This window comes from Phasianus colchicus, chromosome 2 (assembly GCF_987193195.1).
Source record: "Phasianus colchicus chromosome 2, bPhaCol1.hap1.1, whole genome shotgun sequence".
Lineage (NCBI taxonomy): Eukaryota > Metazoa > Chordata > Aves > Galliformes > Phasianidae > Phasianus > Phasianus colchicus.
The window spans coordinates 28750169-28770726 of record NC_143437.1 but is presented as its reverse complement, the minus strand read 5'-3'; the positions used below and the strand labels follow the sequence as shown (position 1 = coordinate 28770726).

The 20558-nt window shown below is 39.0% G+C and overlaps 1 protein-coding gene across 8 annotated transcripts in view; it reads left to right on the top strand.

The window, feature by feature from the left end:
- The window catches only part of DAAM2 (dishevelled associated activator of morphogenesis 2), a 207220-nt gene that overhangs the window by 40683 nt on the left and 145979 nt on the right, over window positions 1-20558 (top strand). The window contains exon 1 of one of the 8 annotated variants that reach the window (XM_090135197.1): window positions 1960-2566. The exons of the other annotated variants lie outside the window; for them this stretch is intronic. The gene's annotated coding sequence lies outside the window, so the exon portion shown is untranslated. Of the gene's footprint in view, window positions 1-1959; window positions 2567-20558 lie in introns of those variants that run through there. 8 annotated transcript variants of the gene reach the window in all.

Genomic DNA, 20558 nt, shown 5'->3' with positions numbered 1-20558 from the left:
TATTGCTGGGGAAATAGTCACAGAAAGAATCAATGATTTATCTAGTTTAATGTATTACTGACTAAATATCGAAGCGTGCAGCAAATTTTGAATGCTTTCATTTTGTTTAATATACCACACATTTGTCCTGCAACCAGTAATAGAAACCAGGAGTTGTGCCGTAACCGTTAGACAATGCTCTGTCAATGGAACATCCAGATGCTGCAGTGAGAGGGGGGATGGCTTTCACAAGGATTTGTAAGAGCTCTAAGGAACAACATATGTAAGGAAGAGCAGATATTCTTAATTTATCTTCATATTTATAGTGATTTGATCATTCTGGCCCAATGACACAAGCCTGTTTCCTGCTGGGCACATTCTGGTGTTTTGCACGTTCTTGTTTTGTGTTTGCAGAGTGATGGAGCACCACTTTAGCTTCCCACAAGACCCGTTTTCTTTCCATCATCGGTCTTTGCCTTTCAGATCCACATCTGCTGCAGTGCCTTACTCTGCCTTCCTGTAGACAGGCTCTGCCTATTTTGAACATATCAGATGAACCTTAGCTGAGACGTCAGCTGGTTGATGAGCTTTGCCTTAAATGAGTTAGTTTTGTTAACTTTTAACTAATGAGCAAGACAAAGGCCATTTATATTGGTTATGCTGTGTCATAATAAATGGTAGAGTGTGCTAAGGTAAGGGAAATTGTTTTGGTAATATGAGCCTACCTAACCTTTTTTCCTTGGCCTGCTGCTGCATGCTAGTCTCCAGAGCTAGGTACAGTCTATGGTTCCATATCCTTGTCTGCTGGAAGTGGAGGACAGGGGGAAACTGAGAGAAGGAAACAGTTAATTATTTCTGCCTCTCTCATCTCTCTTTTTCCAATGAGAAGCTGAGGGAATAGAGGGGGAAAGGGAGGTACCAAGCCACTCAAGCAGGGCTGGCAAGGGAAGGGGAAAGGTAAAAACCTGTGTCATGCAAAAGAGAGAGAGAGGGAGTAAAAGAGCAGGGACTTGGAGGATGAGATGAAAGAAGTAGCAGGCAGAGATGTGAGTGGAAATTGAAGATTAATAGACCAGTTAGAAACATATGAATGGAAGGGGGCTCTGACAACAGTAAGATTTCATCTGCTGATTTCATCTGATTTGCATGTGTAAATCATATAAAACTTTCCTGGGTTCTATGTTGAGAAACGCAAGAGCGTAGTATAGCTCATGTCAGAAGAACACTGATGGGTCCCAATGGTTTGATATAAAGTTATTAATGCTGAAGATTATAATTTGGTAGCTTGGCTAAGTGACTAATCTCCTTACATCATAGAATGTATATTTATCTACAGTTAGAGGATACCTGCTGGGCCTGTTTGTGAAGGAGCATTAGTACTGAAAGGGTTGGATTCTCTGTTTTTTATCCACCTCCTTTCACCATAGAATCAAACAAATGGAAAGAAATCACACTGGGTTGATGGCAGCAAGCACTCATCCTATGACTGCTGTGAATTGGTGTATGTCAGGACAGAAAAGGGAAGACAGTGCTGATTTGTCTCCACATTATTTGGTTTGGCCTGCTGATCTGAAGGTGATATTTTTCCTGTGTAACTTGCTTTCTCTGCTTGTGCCATTATATATACATGCATTTGTATATATATGACTTTGCTTTGTGATATGTGTTGATTTGTGTTGTCATCATGAGAGTTCAGTTATTGTAATGAAAAACGACTCATGCTCATAGAGAGCAAACCATCCATTTCCATGAATTACAAAGAGACAGAGAGAGAGATTTTGCAGATGGTGTTACTATCTCTGAAATTCGGAGTTACTGTTTAACAAGGAATGTGATTTCTCCCACTGCAGACAGCAAGACACACGAGGCAGACAGCTCCCCCGTATTCATCTAGCTATTAATGTAAGACAGAGTTGAAAGCGAAGTCAGAAGAAAACAGGCTGGTTTAAGCTATCTAAAGATAGAGGAAAAAAAAAAAAAGACTGAGAAAACAAACAAACAAAAAAACAACTGGGAAATTAAGGCTTTTTATTTAGTTAAGTCATATCCTCAATCAAAACGATCTGAGCTGCTAGAGGGCCCATTGCCAATACCAGTGCCGGGGCACTCAGCGCAGAGCTGTAGGGTCGGAGGGAGGCACTGCATCCCACAGGGCTCCCCGCGAGCTGCAGAAACACACACAGCCTCTGCAACTCTGGGGACTGGGAACGCCCGCCCGCCTTGCGGAGGTGTGCGGAGGAAATAACCCTCTGAACCACAACCAAATCGCAAGCACCCGAAAGCCTTGACTGAAAGCTGAGCCGTGGCTGCCAGGCCGGAGCTTGTCCCTTTAAGAAAGTGCAGCACGGTAGCAGGGGCCGGCCCTGCCTCCCAGAGTCCCGGCGCTGGAGCTGGGCTGGGAATGGGAAGCAGTTCCTCGGTTGGGGCCGGAGAAGCGCTCGCACAGCTCCAGCCCCGCTCACTCGGCAGCATCCAGCGCGGGGGAGAGCGAGAGCGGCGCTGCGCCTGCCGCGGGATGGACGTTCCTGAGCACTGAGCTCAGCCGCTGTAAAAAGCGAGTAGGAAAATACGCGGCTGGATGAAATTGGTAAGTCTAAACGAAAGGCACATCCTCCACCTCGGGCTGTAGTTTTCCAGTCTCTTGGTTTGTAATGCTTTTCGCAGGCCGCTTCTTTAGTTTTTTTTTTTTTCCTTTCTTCTTTTTTTTTTTTTCTTTCTTTCTTTTTTTTTTTTTTTTTTTTTTTTTTTGCCCTTGTCTTCTAAGCAGAGCAGCTGGGAAAACATGGAGGCAAAATAAAAGTGTAAAAAATCGTTCAGTGTTTGTCAGCGTTTGTGCTCCTGTTTTGAAAGTCTCTTTTTGCATAGACGCCACGCTGCAGGAGCTGGGATGGGGAAACCAGCAAGTATTTATGTAGAAGTGGGGGGCTGAAAGTTCCTAAGAGTTGTAATTGGCTTTTCTCGTGGACATGACTAAACAGGGAGATTTGAAGAAAAAAAAAAAAAAAAAAAAAAAGACTTTTTTGAAGCTTGAAGTGATTTGTCATTTACTTTTCCAGAGGAAAAGCAAATCTCATCCTAAACAGCTTTAAAATGCTGTCAAGTGTGTTTGGCAGGAATAAGAATCTTCTTTACAACCATGTTATCAGTGGAAACCTTCATGCAAAAGTACTGCTGAGCAACTGCTGCATATGTATGTTTGAGTTTAGCTAAATCCATTGGCAGCTCTGAAGAGCAGAGACATTACATGCAATTTCCTCTATGCTGGGCAGAGGGCGGTGCTGCTGCGTCTGGCATGGTCCTCCCTGTGCAGCCGGGGAGCTGGTAGAGGCCGGCGAAAAATCGAGGAGGGAGAAGATGTTTTACACAATTAAAACAGAAATTGTTCACAAATGGACAGAACGACAGTGTGTAACATCCTGTCAGAGCAGTCGGAATTTTTAATTTTGTTCCCTTAAGAGCTTGTGTTTTGCTTGTTTGTGAAGTGATTATCTGACTTACAAAGAAAAATATAAGTTCTGATGATCCACTCAGATTTTAATTAGAAATTAGAGCCTGATTATATTCCTGTTTCCTTTTGTGGAAGGTGTTGTGGGGTCAGCCTACTTAAAGAAAGAGAGGAAAAGCGTAGAATGTCTTGACATATATGTTGCTTCAGTAATGGTATGGGTAATAATGAAGAACTCGGTGTTAATCAAGCTGTAGACTGAGGAAGGCAACAAGGCTTGTGAAGGGCTTGGAGAATAATGCCCTATAAGGAGCAACTGAAGGAACTTGGGCTGTTTAGTCTGGGGGAAAGGAGGCTGAGGGGAGACCTTATTGCTCTCTTCCGATGTCTGAAAGGTGCTCACAGCAAGAGCAGGGTTGGTCTCTTCTCACTGGTGACAGGTGACAGGATGAGGGGAAATGGCCTCAAGTTGCACCAGCGTAAGTTTAGGTTGGATATCAGGAAAAATTTCTTTACAGACAGAGTTGTTAAGCACTGGAATAGGCTCCCTAGGGAGGTGGTTGAGTCACCATCCCTGGATGTGTTTAAAAACCGTTTGGATGTGGTGCTCAGGGACATGGTTTAGCAGAGGATTGTTAGAGTTGGGTAGTATGGTTAGGTCGTGGTTGGACTCAATGATCTTTAAGGTCTTTTTCAACCTGAGTGATTTTATGAGCTACTCATCTAATATAAAATATCTTTTGTATTCAACACAAATGCACTGCAGTGGTTAGAGATTGTAAGCTGAACATGAAAACTTCTAAACCTTGATTACTGTACTTTCTAGTGCCAGGTAGTTTGGGGAAGGTGTTCATGCATATAGCCTTCTTCATAGGTATCTCAGGACTGCTACAGGGACAGGGGTAATAGCACTGTATTCTTGCTATGTATAGAGAAGGGTTAGAGAATACAGTAACAGACTGTCTTTATCTGTGTGTACGATACTTGCATGTGCACACAGATGTTAGTATAATACTCTGCTGCTCTCTGGAGTAGGAATTTGGGTTTCCTTAAAAAAGGCTTTAAGGTGAATTCAGATATTGTTTTAACCAATGCAGTTCTACTATGAATAGAGAAGGACCGGAGCTATCAAGTTTCTGACTTGTGCAACATCTACTTGAACTTGGCATTTCTGTTATGACCAGGGGCTTTGGTTGTCGCTCAAGGCACAAGATGTTTCTGTCTGGCTTTATTCCTCTTACTTAACAATCACTTGCAGTGGAGTGGAAAGATTTGCAGGTTCAAGTTCTTAATATGAGGCATGCCGAACAAAGCAGATTAAAGGAGCTGAAATGACCACATGGATTCCAGTCATTCAAACTTCCAGTCATTAAACCTCATTGAAGAGTTTAGGCTGCTACTACATCAACTCAATCAGTGGACTGAGTGAAGAAAGTCAACTTCTTCATCTGCAAAGGGCTTAAACAGTTATTTTGAGGCAGTGTACCCTTGTAATAGTAGTAGCTCATCACAGGGAAAAAAGAATCATTATATTCTTCATTGTTCACTACAGGCCCTTTGAAATCATTTACTGGATCAAGGGAAAGATTTCTCTCTTTAGCACATCTCCGAACTACCAGGAACTAGTGAGAAGTCTGACTGATGTACTGAGGATCTTTTCTTTTTTGCATTCCTTCAAGAGGACTACTTGATGGGATTAGTCAGCTGTACCCCTCCCACTGTGAAGGATGTGACACACCCCTTGGCAGTGGAGCAAGGTTACTGCGAATACCGATAGAGCTGTCAGGCGCTCTGAGAAATATTAGACACTAGCAGATGCTTCTCTTGGTAGGAGGCTTTTTTTATTCATTGAAAGCAAGTTATCCCCACAGTCATTGATGTTCAGCTGAGGTCTTATCAGCTGCATCTTCCCTCTGTTCTGTTGTTCAGCATGGCCTGTTTGGTATCACCCTTGAACTGATTTCCATTCTAAAGTGTAGTTTTTCTGCTTGCCAATTATTTCCAGTTACAATGTGTATTTTATACACAGAATAGACAGTTTGATGTGACTGGTCCCATTCCATTTTTACTGTGCTCTTTGGAAATGCACTTGAGGATGTTTTTTATTTTGCTTCTGAGCGCTTTTCTTTGTAATGCCTCATGTATTATTCTGTTGGCCCACAATGTCAGAGATGGATGTTGGTGGTATGACAGAGAGGTTGGATCTTCCCACCAGTGTGCCATTCTGTTTTGTTTCTGGGACAGCTGGCAGCAGAGGGGCAGTCTGACAGAATAGTGTCTGACATGGAAGCGTGTATGAAGCAAAGGTGTTGCTGAACTCCTCCATGCAGAAAAAATTGCACCCATTGACATTCATTGGTGCTTGCTGCACATTTCTGGAGACCAAACAGTGGATGTGAGCCCGGGGAGGCAGTGAACGGTGTGTTTCAGCAGCATTGACAGTGACAGTAGGTCACTTCCACTGGTGCAGATGTTTACAAGAGGCATGCAGGTTCTTGCTGCTGGTGAAAATGCAAAGCTAATGGTGGTGACAGTTGAAAAGTAGCATTTTTAGCTGAGAATTTGCTCTATCAAGCAGTGTTATTGTCCCCTTTGTTTTTCTTGTAGTTTCCATGGAAATAAATAGGGGGTATTACTTTGGAAGTAACCCTCTTGCATTTCACCTGAGAATCCAGTTTGTAAGTCTGTCAGAGGGTGGTGCTGGGGTCATACAATTAACTCCTCTAGAGCCTTCCAAATATTATCTTAATTTGACATGTATTTGTAAGATTTAAAATGTGATGAAAATCCACGTGTATATCCATACCAAATTAAAGAAACAGATTCCTTTAATAATTTTGTTTTTTTTTTTTTTGGTAGAGGCTGTTCTTTTTACTCACCAGTAGATTGTTGTGATGTTGGCAGTGCTATGAATTCTGTCTGCCATTGGAGTGTTTGTCTACTACTTGCTTACGTTGACAGTAACAGTGCTGAGTTAGTCTAGCCAGAGCAAGACTCATGATTAGTCAACAAATGCTGACAGTTCATTTTCTAGTATTACTAGTTTTGGTCATTGTTTTGCTGATTTTCATGTTCTTGTTAACTCAGCACTGAGCACGTTGTCGTAGTCTAATTAAAGACGCTTATTGTGAAATCCTTTCTCAAAGTATAATTCTATCTTCCTTTAGACTTTCAGACTCTATGAGATCTGTGATGCTCATGAGCGTGAGCTTTTTCTAAGGAATTAATTTCCATCTTCAAATTTGTATGGCTGTCATCTCGTATCTGAAACTATTAATGACTCAGCTCAGCTTTTCCTTTGTTTGCTTTGCCTTTTTCTTTTTCCCCTTGGTAGTTCCAAAGTTCTTCTTCCCATGAAAATTCTTCTTCAATCTCAATCTGTATCATGGTTTCAACTGAGATAGGGATAATTTTCTTAATATGCCTGCTATGCTTTGGATTTAGGAGAAAAACAATGTTGATAACCCATTGATGTTTTAGTTGCTGAACAGTGTTTATATTAAGTCAAGGACTTCTTTGCCATTAGTGCCACCCTGCCAGCCAGGAAGATAGGGAAGAATGCAGCCTGGACAAATACCCTAAGTGTCCAAAGGGATGTCCCATACCATGTGATATCATTCTGAACAATAAAACTGGGGGAGTTTGGCTGGGATACAGGGGTGGCTGCTGCTTGGGGACTAGCTGGGCATCAGTCTGAGAGTGGTAAGCAATTGTGTAGTTGATTCTCTTGCAAAATCCCACTTGGAGCGGGGGAGCTGAATGAATGGCTGTGTGATGTTTAGCTGCTTGCTAGGTTAAATCATAACAATCCGTTATTGAGAGATTATTTCTTAAATGTCAAATACAGTGAACAAGAAAGCTTTCAAAAACTTTTAGTCCCTCTACCAGTTTAATTATGCTTGCAAAAACATAGTAGTGACCTAATATATCATTAAATAATCACATTTAAATAGTGTATTGACCTTGCCATCCAATAAATCAAAGCAATGGCAAAGTCCTTTTTTTTCCTCTTTGCTGCACCCTGAAAGCCATGAAATAATCTTCTGAGCACTTAGCAAAAGTATGAATTAAGTTGATGTGTTTTGCAGCATGAAGTAGGGAAAAGAGTTGTGAATTTCTAGACCCCTAGGGACAAAAAAAAAAAAAAAAAAAGGCCCTACTGAGATCCTCCTTTCTTTTTTTTAATAATCAGATAATTTAAAAAGACCATGGATTGTAAAGGTTCCATTTGAGAAGAAAAGACAAAGTGGCAGCTGGCAATGCTGTTACTTAGCATATGCTGTGCTTTTCAGTGTCTTCACTGGAAGGTCTGTTTTACACTTGGGAACTGCAGCTTATCTTCTTGTCAAATTATTCTTTTGGAGGTTTTAAACTGATTTAAAGGGGAAGTGCTGAAATGTGGATGGGCAGAAGGATCAGCAGTTAATGAATTGTCCTTTGTACCATGTGGTGTATAATGCAATATCGATGTGCAGCAGGGAGGCTAAAGGCAGTCTTTGCAACTGTCCTTCCTAGTGCTTCTCATTTGTGCTGGAGTTGAAACAATAATAGGGCATTCTGTGGTTGTACTACCCAGACCATGTGTCCAGTTCTGCAGCCTCTTTTGTCATAGCTTGTAACTTTATTTACATCTGTCTGCTAGCTGGCATCTTCATATAGGCTCTGGTTATTCTGAAATCCACAGAAAGTGTGTGAAGAAACACTACAATCTCATTTCTCCAAAAGAATTTTTTTCAGCAGCTGATAAAACCTAGGCTCATGCCAGATGAAAAGCTCCCATGTTATCATTTTCAGTTAATTAAAAAAATAAACTCCAAATCCCTTACAGCAGCAATTTTATAAATACTGTGCATGTGTGTTTCTATGTATGTGCACGCATACAGTAGTGCTTCACTCTTGCATTGCCAGCTTGTGCCTTTAACAGCAGTGTGTGTGTTATCATACATTTTTGGGTATAGGACATAGTGATACAGAGGAGATTTGGAGGAATATTTTTTCCTTTCTTAATTTTTTTTTTTTCCTAGCGGTTTTTACTGCAGTTGAAACAGAACCAAACCAAATAAAAGCTTGAGTGTTTGCATCAAAATTGATATTGTTTATTAATTTATTTAGGAAGAAAACATTTAAAAGTATGAATTTTATCCACTGCTAGGTAAACAAAACGTTTCTGGCAATTTGATACGTTAGTAAAATAAACAGTGAGTAAATGAAATGTGTCCAATTTGTATGTGCTAGAAAGCAGGAATCTGGATTTTCTTAACAGAAAGGTACACTGGGAGCTGTGGGTAATTATCTTTTGGCATCTGTATTTACCTGTTAAGTGTGGATCCCGGTAAGAAGGAGGATTAATTCAAAAAGTCTTGATGGCTTCACTGATGATTTGGATTTCTATTATTTTCTTTTTAAGGAGGAAAAAAATAATGATTTAGTAGTGCAAAAAAGGTGCAAAACTGACAGCTTTGGAAGGCCATGATACCTTTGTTCAGTTGCAGAACAAAGTGATGTTTTGAACTCTAGTACTGCTCTTTAGCTTTGTGGTTTGGTCAACAGAAGATCAAAACGGAAGTTTGACATCTTTCCGATCAACTTTTGTTTTTTTCTTTCTCTACATTGTTAGATTACCAGCAAGGAGCTGACCAGTCAGTTCTGATGGCTTCCTCTGTAATCCATTTAGGTTATGCCAACAGAAGTCCTTGTGATCTTTTTGTTTCAAGGGACAAATAACACCATGGCAAACTGGCTCAGTTATTAGGAAAGTCTTGATCAATTAATTTCACTAGAGTAGTTAACAAGTGGGAATTATTTTTGTTTGTTACAAAGAATGGATTCAGGCTAGGGACCTGGTGGAAGGGCATACTGTATTATATTACAAGCCCTCTGAATCATTCAGTAATCTTACACGGTTTTTCAGTACTCTGCTTGCATTACGCAAATCCTGAGCTTTTAGGCTCTGTGTTCTTTAACGTATACGGAGGCCCTTTGGAAAGTTGCATGTGGGCTTTTGCATTTAGATCATCTAGAAGTCAGAGAATGTGAACTGTAAGAATTTTCTTTCAGACTGAATGTGGGATAAAAGGACTATAAATGACAGTGGCACAAAGGCTGTGCTAGTACCTAGAAGGGTGTGTAATAACTTTAGTACAGACTAAACTTTTGGCAGGATGTTGTATTAAAGAAGATACTGTTTGAAAACATTACACAAACATATTTTCATGTGTGTATGTATCTTGTTCCCTTTCTTTTTCCCCTTGAATTTAATTGCCCTTAAATTATACTCTCTGTGGGGGAAGGGAGGAGGAGAGCAGGCGGGCTGGTAGGGGGAGGAAAAATTTTCTGTCTAAAGAGTTCTTGGTTGTAAAAGCATATGTTTTTTAATGAAAGCTGTTTTTTGTTCTTTGTGCTGTTTATTTTTTAATTACACTGTACTCAGGTTATAGAGTGAAATTTGGCTAGGGAGTTCCAACATCCCATTTTTTTCATTCATTTTCCTAACTGGTCTTTCATCACCTAATATTGTACAGTGTTTGGGTTGGAAGCTGTTCAGGGGTTTACTTGTTTCAATCATTTTTCCTCTTAAGAAAATACTCCCAAACAAAGAAGTTCTAGTGATGTTAGGTTCCAGTCAATGATATGCTTTTGCTATCCATCCAGTGTCATGCTTAAGGTGATTGACTTGTGCATTCCTTGTAGGTGAAATTAAAATGAAAAAATGAAAATGTACTACAGCCAGGTTCTTTTTGTCTGTTTCATTCATGCTTTAAGGACACCTTAGTTAGATGGAAAGAAGGCAACTTCTGCAGGGCTTCAACTTAGAGCACAGCAGTAAATAGAGAGAACAAGAAGTGTGACTGCTGGGATTTGAAGACTTGAGCTCCTGCTTTCCACTTTGATCTTCTTCGTGTCTCAAGTCTCAGGCAGTCTAAATAGCACAGAGTTCCATTTTCAGCTTGAGAAGGCAACCAAATGACATAAATAATTACGCGCCTAAAGTGCAAAAGTCTTTACGAAAATGTAGCTACTTGTACCTCAGCAATATTTGAACTGTCTTTAAAGTCTTGCCTCTCATCTTTATCTCATCTTTATTCAGTGTTTACAGAAGACCTTCTGTACTTCAGTAACATTTGCTGATCTGTACAGGTTGCTATGGGATGCATTGTTATGTTGTAACCTTAATTCTCTGGGAATCAAAGATCACCAGGATGGAACGCTGGTATGGGGTATTTGCATCATAGCTGAGTTTCCAATCCAGCCTTGAAGTTTTTTTATTAATATTGATTTTTATAAAGACTTAATTTAGAAACCACTCAGACTCAAAAGTGTTAGACCAATAATGGGCCAGTGGATCATTCTCAGCACTCAAATTTCTTGTAGTCATAGGGAACTACTGAGTTACTGAATAGTTCTAGTGATGCTGATTTTTTGAGGACTACTTTGTGTGGACCACAATTGAAAAACCACTGGAACAAACCAAAGTACCAGAATAACTTTCTGCATTTAAAAAAAGACAAAAAACAAAACAAAACAACAAAAAAAAAAAAAACAAAAAAAAAACCAACCTACAAAACATTATGGTCTTTTCTGCTTCCTCAAATATGAGAGATCAGATCTGATGAACAGTTTTGGTGTATGTGGACAAGGCTAGATAGCTACTTCTACAAGACAATGTGTGGTAAACTGTCTATATAAGGATATACATTTGTATGAATAATGCTGTATGGATATATGTCATTATGAGACTGATTGCTGCTTTGAAGTTGTACAGTTTGGAAGGTCTTATGTGGATTTGATTCTACTCACGGCTATATGTGTGGAAGGGATATACATGAAGTTATCATGCTTCTTGGTTTATTGAGCCCTTATCCCAGTGTCTGAAACTGTGATTTGTTATGCTGTGATATGATCCAAAATAGAACCACAACTTACTGTAGTGGGTTCTTTCAATCCCTAGGGAATGTTTCTCTGGCTTAAATGCATAAAACTGAAATGTGTAATACAGAGCTGCAGCTTATAGATCAACACTGACTCCATTTGTGGGAATCAATGAATACCTCATGTTTGATGTGCTATGGGGGAGTTCACACATGAATTCTTATGTTACAATACTATATTTTTCATGCTTTTGCAGCTTTATGTGCTCTGCTTTTTCTTCCATGCGTAGAATAGAGTTATATTATCCTGTGTTTTTCAGTATAGAAATAGAATGTGAAAAGATTTCTCCTTGCTGACTCTCTTTAATAGTTTCGGAGCCTTCCTTCCAATAAAATTTTAGTCAAGTCTGGAATAAGACAGATAATCATTTCTATACCCATCTGCATGTTTCACAACTATGACTTATAGAATTGTATGAATTAGAAGGGATCCTTGAAGGCTATCTGGTCCAACTCCTCTGCAATGAACAGGGATACCTACGAGCTGGATCAGGGTACTCAGAGCCCAGCGCAGTCTGACTGTTGATTGTATCTGAGGGCATCTGCCAGCTCTCTGGGCAGTCTGTTCCAATGCCTCACCACTCCTGTAAACAAACAAATCTTTTTTCTTTATACTCAATCAAAATGTCTCTTTTAGCTTGAAACCATTGCCCCTTGTCCTGTTACAACAAACCCTGCTAAAGAGTTTGCCCCTTTCTTACAGTCCCCCTTTGGATACTGAAAGGCCAATCTCAGGTCTGCTCAGAGCTTTCTCTTCTCCAGGCTGAACAGCCTCAATTCTCAGCTTTCTCAGCCTGTCCTCACAGGGGAGGTGTTTTATCCCTTGGATCACTTTTATGGCCCTCCTCTTGGCACCCTCTAACACGTTCGCGTCTCTACTGTACTGAGGATGCCACATCTGTACAAAGTATTAAAGGTGAAGTCTCAACAGCACAGAGTATAGGTGCAGGGTGCCCTCCCTCAGCTTTTTTGTTTAACTAAGGTTCTTCTTAATATTCTAAGAGTCTCACTCTACACCCTTTTATGGTTACTTTGACAGCTGTATTCTCTGGATATAGGTCTGTGAGGATAACTTCTCGCTGTCTAGTATAACGATTGCAAGATATGTGGAAGGTTTCACATCCATGCTGTTCTTTGCAAGTGGTCATAGATACACAGTACTTCAGTTCTAATTCAGTTTTCCCCTGTGATCCAAAATTTTATTTGAAAATACTGAAGTCCCAAGAGGTGAATAAATTCTGCTCCAAAAATCCCCTTACATTTACCCTTGTACTAACTGACCTGATACTATTTTGGTTCTATTGCAACACATCTATTTATTTTACTGTTACTTTTTCCTGCCTTCACTCAATCGAAGATGAGGTATGCAAGACTGAAAGAGATCTTCTGAATCACAGAGTATGGCTTTCTGTAATTGCAGAAAACTGTGTTGTGGGATTCCCTTTGTAAATTTATCAATCTCTGCCTCAAAATGAAATGGCTTTTGCTCTTTGTTTTCCTGCTGGGAAACCATTCAAGAACCTCACTCCTCTGCTGTTTAGAAATCTGCTTCTGATTTCCAAATTAAACTTTTCGTGGCCAGTTCATGCCCATTTGGTGTTGTGCCAAGGTTGTTCTCTAATACCTCTTTTTTTTTTTTTTTTTAAACAATCCTCCTGTGATCTGAGCATTCTTAACTTTCTCTCTTATCTTTTTCCCTAAGTAATGTATATAGTTGAAATTATGTTTCTTTTTACAGTGTTGATTATTGTAAGTGTCGGTGTAGTTTGGTTTGATGAATTCTACAGTTCTGGGAGCTTTTTAGTCTTTTCTATTAGCTCTCAGATACTCGTAAGCAGAAAAAGGTGACCATTCACATTTTGCTAGACAGGCAGAGGGTAACTCATGTTAACTCTAGGATCAGGAGAATGAAATGGAAGGAAGGAGAAAGTGGCCTGCATGTTTTTGCATATTGAAAAATAACTCTCATGTGAACTTCATGAAGAGTGAGTTGTGGCTGAGAATCTTCCTTATCCTGGAATAAGCGAAGGTATTGATCCAGTTCTTTCATCCATTCCAGCCCTCGCAACCCTCTGTAAAAATTTGTTTGAAATGAGCAAGCTGATAAAATTTTCAGAGGGAATGCAGTCCACAAATGAGATTTAGAGGGCAAACTTCCAGCTGTTTCCTCAGAAGGAATGAAGCATGTGACTCCCAGAACCCCAGATGAATGCCTGGAATCTTGCTTCTTCAGGGCGCATCGGGAGTCCTGAGAAGAGCAGTCCCAGGCCCAACAGAGAGCTGAAGCCAAGGGCCTGTAATGGGAACCTCCTGCTGTCAGGATCCCACGCTATGCTGCAGTTGAGGGGCAGGCATGGAGGAGAGAGAGAACTCAGTACGGTTTCCTACGACCTTGTCATGTTCCCAGGCAGCTTACTTTCTGAGCAATGGGCTTGGAACTTGTCTGAGTGCTTAGTGCCACCATTCACGAAGTTCCTTTTAGTCCCTAAAACTCCATAGGAAAAAGATTTTTTTTAGTCCATTCAGCATGCTGATCTTAAGATGATATAATTAAGGCTTGATGTGTCATAAGAGATAACTTTTTATTTAACAAAGAGTGTATATCAAAACCAGGACTTTTTGCATGAAAGTACCAGCCTTAGTCAAACCTTCTGAGATTGAGGGTGTAATTTTTGGGCACAAGGACTAAAGGTGGAGCAGAAGGAGAACCAAAACATAGTATCTGACCCCTGGATTTGGATAGGTGCTAGCTAAGTAGGAGAATAATGGCGTTTGGTTTGTACCATCGTACTGAGGTGAACGTGGTGATTCTGAGCCCTTCTGAATACAGTCATGAATTGTATGTCTTTTCCTGTGTTGAGGAATTATTTTTGATTAATGAGTTAATTTTCTTTTCCTGATCAAAAGCTGGAAAAAAGATTTCTCTCCCAGCTCTAAGTAGTGCAATTATGTTCCAGGAAAAAAGGTGTTGCAATATATTCTTAAAATTCAGCAGGTCTAGCTGGGGTAGCTAGGATAAACATACTCAAGCCATTTTCTTCTATAAACAGGGCACTGCTTTATTGTCTCCAGTACTCCTGTGGTTAAGAGGTATGCACATACAGCTACAGGAGCTTGTTGCATTGTGCTGTACTTGCATTCCATCTTTGACAGGAGTTTGCCAAGTAATGTATATTGAATACTCCTGGAATGATGGCGTGCAGGACTGGTGCCAAAGAGCATTTGGGACTTGTTCACCAAATAGTAATTCTAATTAATTCTTGTTCCTCTCCATCAGCAGATGTATTTAAACAACTTGTCACTCATTGCCTGAGATGCTGATGACCATAAGCAAATACATTTAAAATTGGCTTTGTTTGGTTATATACTAACAAGCAGAATCATTCTTTCTTTTCACTTCTATCCCACTGATCTCCAGCAGGAAGAATCTAAGCTCACAGGTAAAATATGCCTTCAATCAAGTGCCAGCATAGACTGCATGGAGTAAGCTGGTGTTGTCCTGCAAGCCAGCCTACCCTTCTATTGTCTTACTACAAGTCCTGGCAGTCTCTTGTTGGTTCTTTGGTCGTTTATAAAATCTGAAAGGTAAAGATCAGTCCTGCTAATACAAAAAAAAAAAAGTTAAAAAATATTTCAGTTTTTGGAATTGGAGGATATGCTTTGATTGCAGTATATGATGGTCTCCTAAGATGGAAGAGAAGTGACATTCCTTGAATTTATTATATGTGTGCTCCCTCATTGCAAATGTGTGACAGAATTCGGAAGAGAATGCCTTGCTGGAGATTTTTATTAGTTACTTTGTCAAGATTAGTTGTACTTTCTCCCTGTAGAATTCCAGGGATAGGGTTCATGTAGGACAGGCAAAGCCAGAAATAAGTGTAATGTCCATAGAAGGAATCAAATTGATGGATTCAGCTTCCAGGAACGAGAAAATTCCTTTCTCTGCTGTTACCTTCCACGCTCCCGGGCAAATGTGATATTGAATACATTTGAGTGGATTAAAACTTTGAGGGCCTGATGCTGGGCATTCCTGCTGTGTTTTCTTTACTTTCTCAGTAAGTATGTACATCTGTGATACACTGTGCATGGTACAGTAATGCTCACTTGCACATGACGCTTAGTTCTTTGTCCACAGCTCTTGGTTGTTATTCATGCAGAAAGCAAAGGGAAGAGACCAAAATTCTTTTCTCCAGCAAGTAAGCATTTCCAGGAAAAAAGATATACTTGAAATATCCTGGGCATATGATAATACTAATGCTAGGGAAAGGGGAGATTTCAAAATCAATGCAATAGGCAATTTCATCAACAACTTAAGCAGAAAGTGCTTTCTGCTCAGACCAGAATATCCATAATTCTAATTCATGAGGTCCCCATATAATGGAAGACTTTTGGGCCATCAGCCTCTTGATGTGTTGCCTTGATGTAGCCTGATCAAGATCTTTGTGGGTTGTTATCAAACATCTTCATTTGCCATATCAAGATGTAGTGCTTGAAGTGGCTACATAAGTAGTAGAAAAAAAAAAAGTGTATTATGAGAGTTTCATTATTAAAAAGAGTTTCAGTGATGTGATGTTTTTAGTAGCATTGTTTTTTGGAGTCACTTTTTTCCCTCTGATGTGAGCAGCCTGAAATTTAGTTTCAAAGTCAGCTCTCCTGCTGTTCTGAAAAAGGACTTTTTCCGTAGATGTTTTTGTCCCTGCCCTTCTTGCTTTCTTTTCTTACTGTGTGTCTGATATTTATTCATGGAAGATTTGTGTTCAGCTGACTGTTTGGTCAGTTCAGTCATGCTTCCTGGTAATAACATCAGAGGCATTCAATGTGTTTATCATGTAAAAGTCAGGGTTTCCCTTGACTGAAGTGAACAATATTCAGTAACAAGTCTGGGCTTAGAATGGACAGAGCTATTATCAGATGTGTAGGCAGGGAAACTCTCCTTGCAGATTTTATGCAGTACTTTAACATGTCCTATAAAGGGATTTTCGTCTAAAACACAATTTAATTTCACAGTTTGATGGGAAATGACTATATCTGTTAATGGTGGACAAAGAAATGATTATAGGTCAAAAAAGCTTGCCATAATGTGGTTCTACTGATAAGATTTGCTGCTTTGCTGCTGACTTTTTGTTATATAAGATTGAAGTTCATCTGTTTCAAGATTACCATCTTTTGAATCAATTATGCAAGTCTGGCATTCATACCTTGCCTTTGCTTGGAAATATATCTATGTGGAAATGAGATCTTGTGATATGTACTTAATACACGAGATAACGATTCAAACTATACAAAGAAAACAATGTTATGAAACTGACTTTAGACTGGACATTATTTTTATTTTTATTGTGAAGTAGGAATATTGGTAATTCTGGAAACAAACATGTCATTTCAACAGTGTGCAGATGGGTGCAATTTACTTAATTAAGTTCTCTCGTAATCTGCAAATAGTTTTGTTTCAGATCTTTTTTTTTTTCCCCTTCATTACCAAGCCTTAATTTGTAGAGAGTGTCCTTTTTAAGTGGTTTTAAATGGAGTTCTGCTTTCCTGAGGCAGACTGCAGTGTCACTTTCTGGGCAGTGTTTACTGTTTTATTTGTTTATCAACATGAACTATACCCTTCCCACCCTCTCTGAACATTGTCCAGTTCTGGGTGTGTTCTGTAACTGGAAAGTGAAAGTTTACAGTACTTTACCCTTTCTTACAAATAAGTAAATGCCTCTTTTAGTGAGATCTCTAGGACCAATGTAAGGGAGGAAGGAAAAAAAAAGAAAAGCATTTCCTTCCTAGTTCCTTTGAACAGTCCAGAAGCAGCTCCTCTTCTTTCCTGCCTGTTTTAAACACAATCATAATTTAATTATGGACACATTATCTTGCACAGACAAAGATCATGGTGGTACTCTGGTCTCACCTTTTCAAGTCAACTTGCAGAAGAAACTATGTGTTATTGCACTCTCTACTTATTCCTGGGTTGTTAAATATAATTTATGTGCTGGTTTTCATAGTATGGGAGAGTGTGTGTGATTCTAAAGATCGATTGATTTGCTGTTTAATTTCAGTGAATCACCTGCATGATCCAGACATCATCAGATTTGGTGCTAGTGTCCTTACTTAGGCTTTTCTGAGAATCTATTTTTTCTCAGTGAGTGAGATTTAATTCTACATAATCTGTTTTGGGACTAGATTTGTATCAAAGTTGGTCAGTCATCTTGGTCCTACGTGTGGTAGATGCATGTGGTACTTTCATAAACTTGGAAGTCTGCTTTCAAACTTGGCAGTCTTAGCAATATGTTTCTCTCTTTCTCTGTAAGAATAGGTAAGCTTAAACTTGATGGACTTAATCAATTGAATTGCTCAGAGTCCTTTGTGTGAAAGGAATATAATGGAATTATAGAAATGGTGAATGATTTTGAAAGCTCCTTTGCTAATTAAAAGGAATAAAATCCATCCATGCCAGTTCCTCCCTACATGTAACAATAAGACTATGTGTTTATGTTTGGAGATTCATTTCATAGAAAGTTTTCACTCTTCCTCACTTTACCATGGATGATTACACAGGTATACATATATGTATATAAGCACATGCAGATGTTGAGATATACAAAGTTCATGAACAATTGCCTAACCTCTCAAAATCATGCTGTTCAGGACTGTGTTTTACCTACCTTTCACTGTCCACCTTAGCTAGAACTTAGGCATCTGAATCACCCCAAATGAAACTTTACAAGGGCTTAAAATATTCTGCTTGTTTTTTTTTTTGTTATTTTATATATGTATATAAATACTATATATATAATATAGAATATATATATATATATAACAAGTTTCCATTAATCTCCCTGTGTTATAGTGTTACTGTTTGCTTATTCATTTTTTATTTTTCACCTGACCAGTTGATGGAAGTGATGTGCAGAGTATCTAGAAGTGGTCCAGGCAGACCTTTGAGTTTGTTCATTCAATTTCTGTGGACTTAAATTTTATTTCAAGCATTTTCACCTTCTCTCTTGTCTCAAAAAATCTTGAACTAGATGTTCCCTTCTCATGCCACAGACACTCTTACCTCTATTGCGTTTTTGTCTTGAACTACTCTTTGCTGAGTGTCATCATGTCAGATTCTTTGTCAAATGGTGGAAGGCTTCTTGAGAGCACTCCTTCTAAGCAGTACCACAGCATTCTCAGATAACTGTTTGAATTCAGTCATATTCATCCGCACTTTTTTTTTTTTTTTCTTGGATCATTATCTCTTGAGCTTCATTTTTGTTTGGTCCTGATTGATCCTTCCTGTCCTGACTTAATGGTTTGTCTTGCGTCTTTAGTCTCTTTGCCTTAAGTGGTCTGTTTTTCTCTTGGGACTGTGTTTAAACTGAACTTAAGTGGCTTGTAATTTTTTGCTTTTCCACATTTAACCTTCAGATTTGGCCTTGAAATATGACCTGTCAGTTTTTAGCTTTGATTAGTCTTCTATTCCTACTTTTCTTATTTTTTTTCTTCCTCGTGACCTATTGCCCTGCTTAGGTTTATCTATTTGTGTATTCAGGCCTCCTATTTTAACCTTCCACATAGAGAAATAGTATAGATTTTCCAGAATTTCATTCTTCCACAGGAAAAAAATGCCACATCAGCTTTTGAGAAAGACTTCTCTGTTAACGTGAGCTTTTGATTCTGAGACTGTTTGTGATACAATGTCTGAGAAACATTACTACTCTGTCCCACAGAAAATGAGTTTGGATAACAAAGAGGTTTGAGAACATAAAATGAATTGATGAATTTACAAGGTTTGATGATTTAAACATGGAAGCATAGGATTAGTGTTTATGTTGCAGTTAATTTGCTGCAACAGCACATCTCTGTGAAATTAAGTGATTTTACTGCTACTTCTTATAGAAGCAACGGAAATTAAGTCTGTGGCACTATTAACACAATACTGAATACCTTATACTCTCTTCTTTTCTGCTGTCTCTAACGTACATATCAGCTAACACTGAAATGAGGTTAGGGAAAGCCATAGCAATTTAGCAGTGTAGGTAAGGTGCATTGCTGTTTAGCACAGTAAACAGATGATGTACACAGCTCATACTTGAGCTAACTTTAGGTGAGGTAGCTCAGAAATCAGTGGCAGTGAAGCTGTGGTGTCATGAACTAGAGAACACTAGCCACCTGTGTGAGTAACCTGATTGCTGAGTGAGTTTAGACAGTCTCAACTGTCAAATGGCTCTGCTGTGATTCCTCAATGCTTTTAGTCAAGAAACCAAAGTTAAAATTAGCAGGCTATGGCTTCATGTGTCACAGTCAGACCTTTAATTAAGCTAGAAATAACCACTATTCCTCATATAGTTAAAAAACAAATAAACCAACAAAAAAGCAAGCAAAAAAACCTACTAAAAACAAAAAACAAAACTAATCATCCTCAGAGGTCTGCCTTCAAATTTCCTTGTTTTGACACTTCATAAAAAGGCTCTTTCTGTATCTCAATTCCTTTGTGTATCCATACCCTTTATGCACCTTGACACTTCAGAAACATGAAGGACTATGGTCAACTGTGGTGTAAGTACTTTGCATTAGCCTAGTTAATGTTCACCAGGAATTGTATGAAGGAAGATTAGAAGTAAGTCACTGGAGGTTGGCAGCATAGAAGACTGTCTGGCATAAATGTCAGTGGTCTAGATTTAAAGACTGGTAGTTGGAAATCAAAATATGAAATATAAAAAGATTAATAAGTCTGCTTATTCAGCTCCAGTTGTACAATTAAAAATTATAGTAATGTGGATACCATTTCCATGTGAACCGAAAATGTAAAAGAAAATACTAATAAAGCTGAAGCAGTGTGGACTTATGTACAGGCTAAAATACCCAACCAGTCACTGTAACAGTAGTTACAAGAACACTTTCATGTTCCTACTGGACAAATGTCATGCTGAAATCCTAGCAATGGTAATCATAATAATAATAACAAATCAACTGAATATATTGATTTGATGCCTTCATAGAAAGTTTTAAGTTTATGGATGTTGTTTGTGAATCTTTCAGTACTCACCTCTAATAGTCAAAACTGATCATCACTTTTGCATTGAGCATCTAAACACAAAGGTCCTAAGGAGTCTGTGACTTTACACATCTTTCAGTAGGAACCTACTAATTATACTTCCTATGGCTTTCATATCTTCTTCAACGAAGCTGTTTCAGCACTGCTATTCTCTGAAGAAGTGGCATAGAAG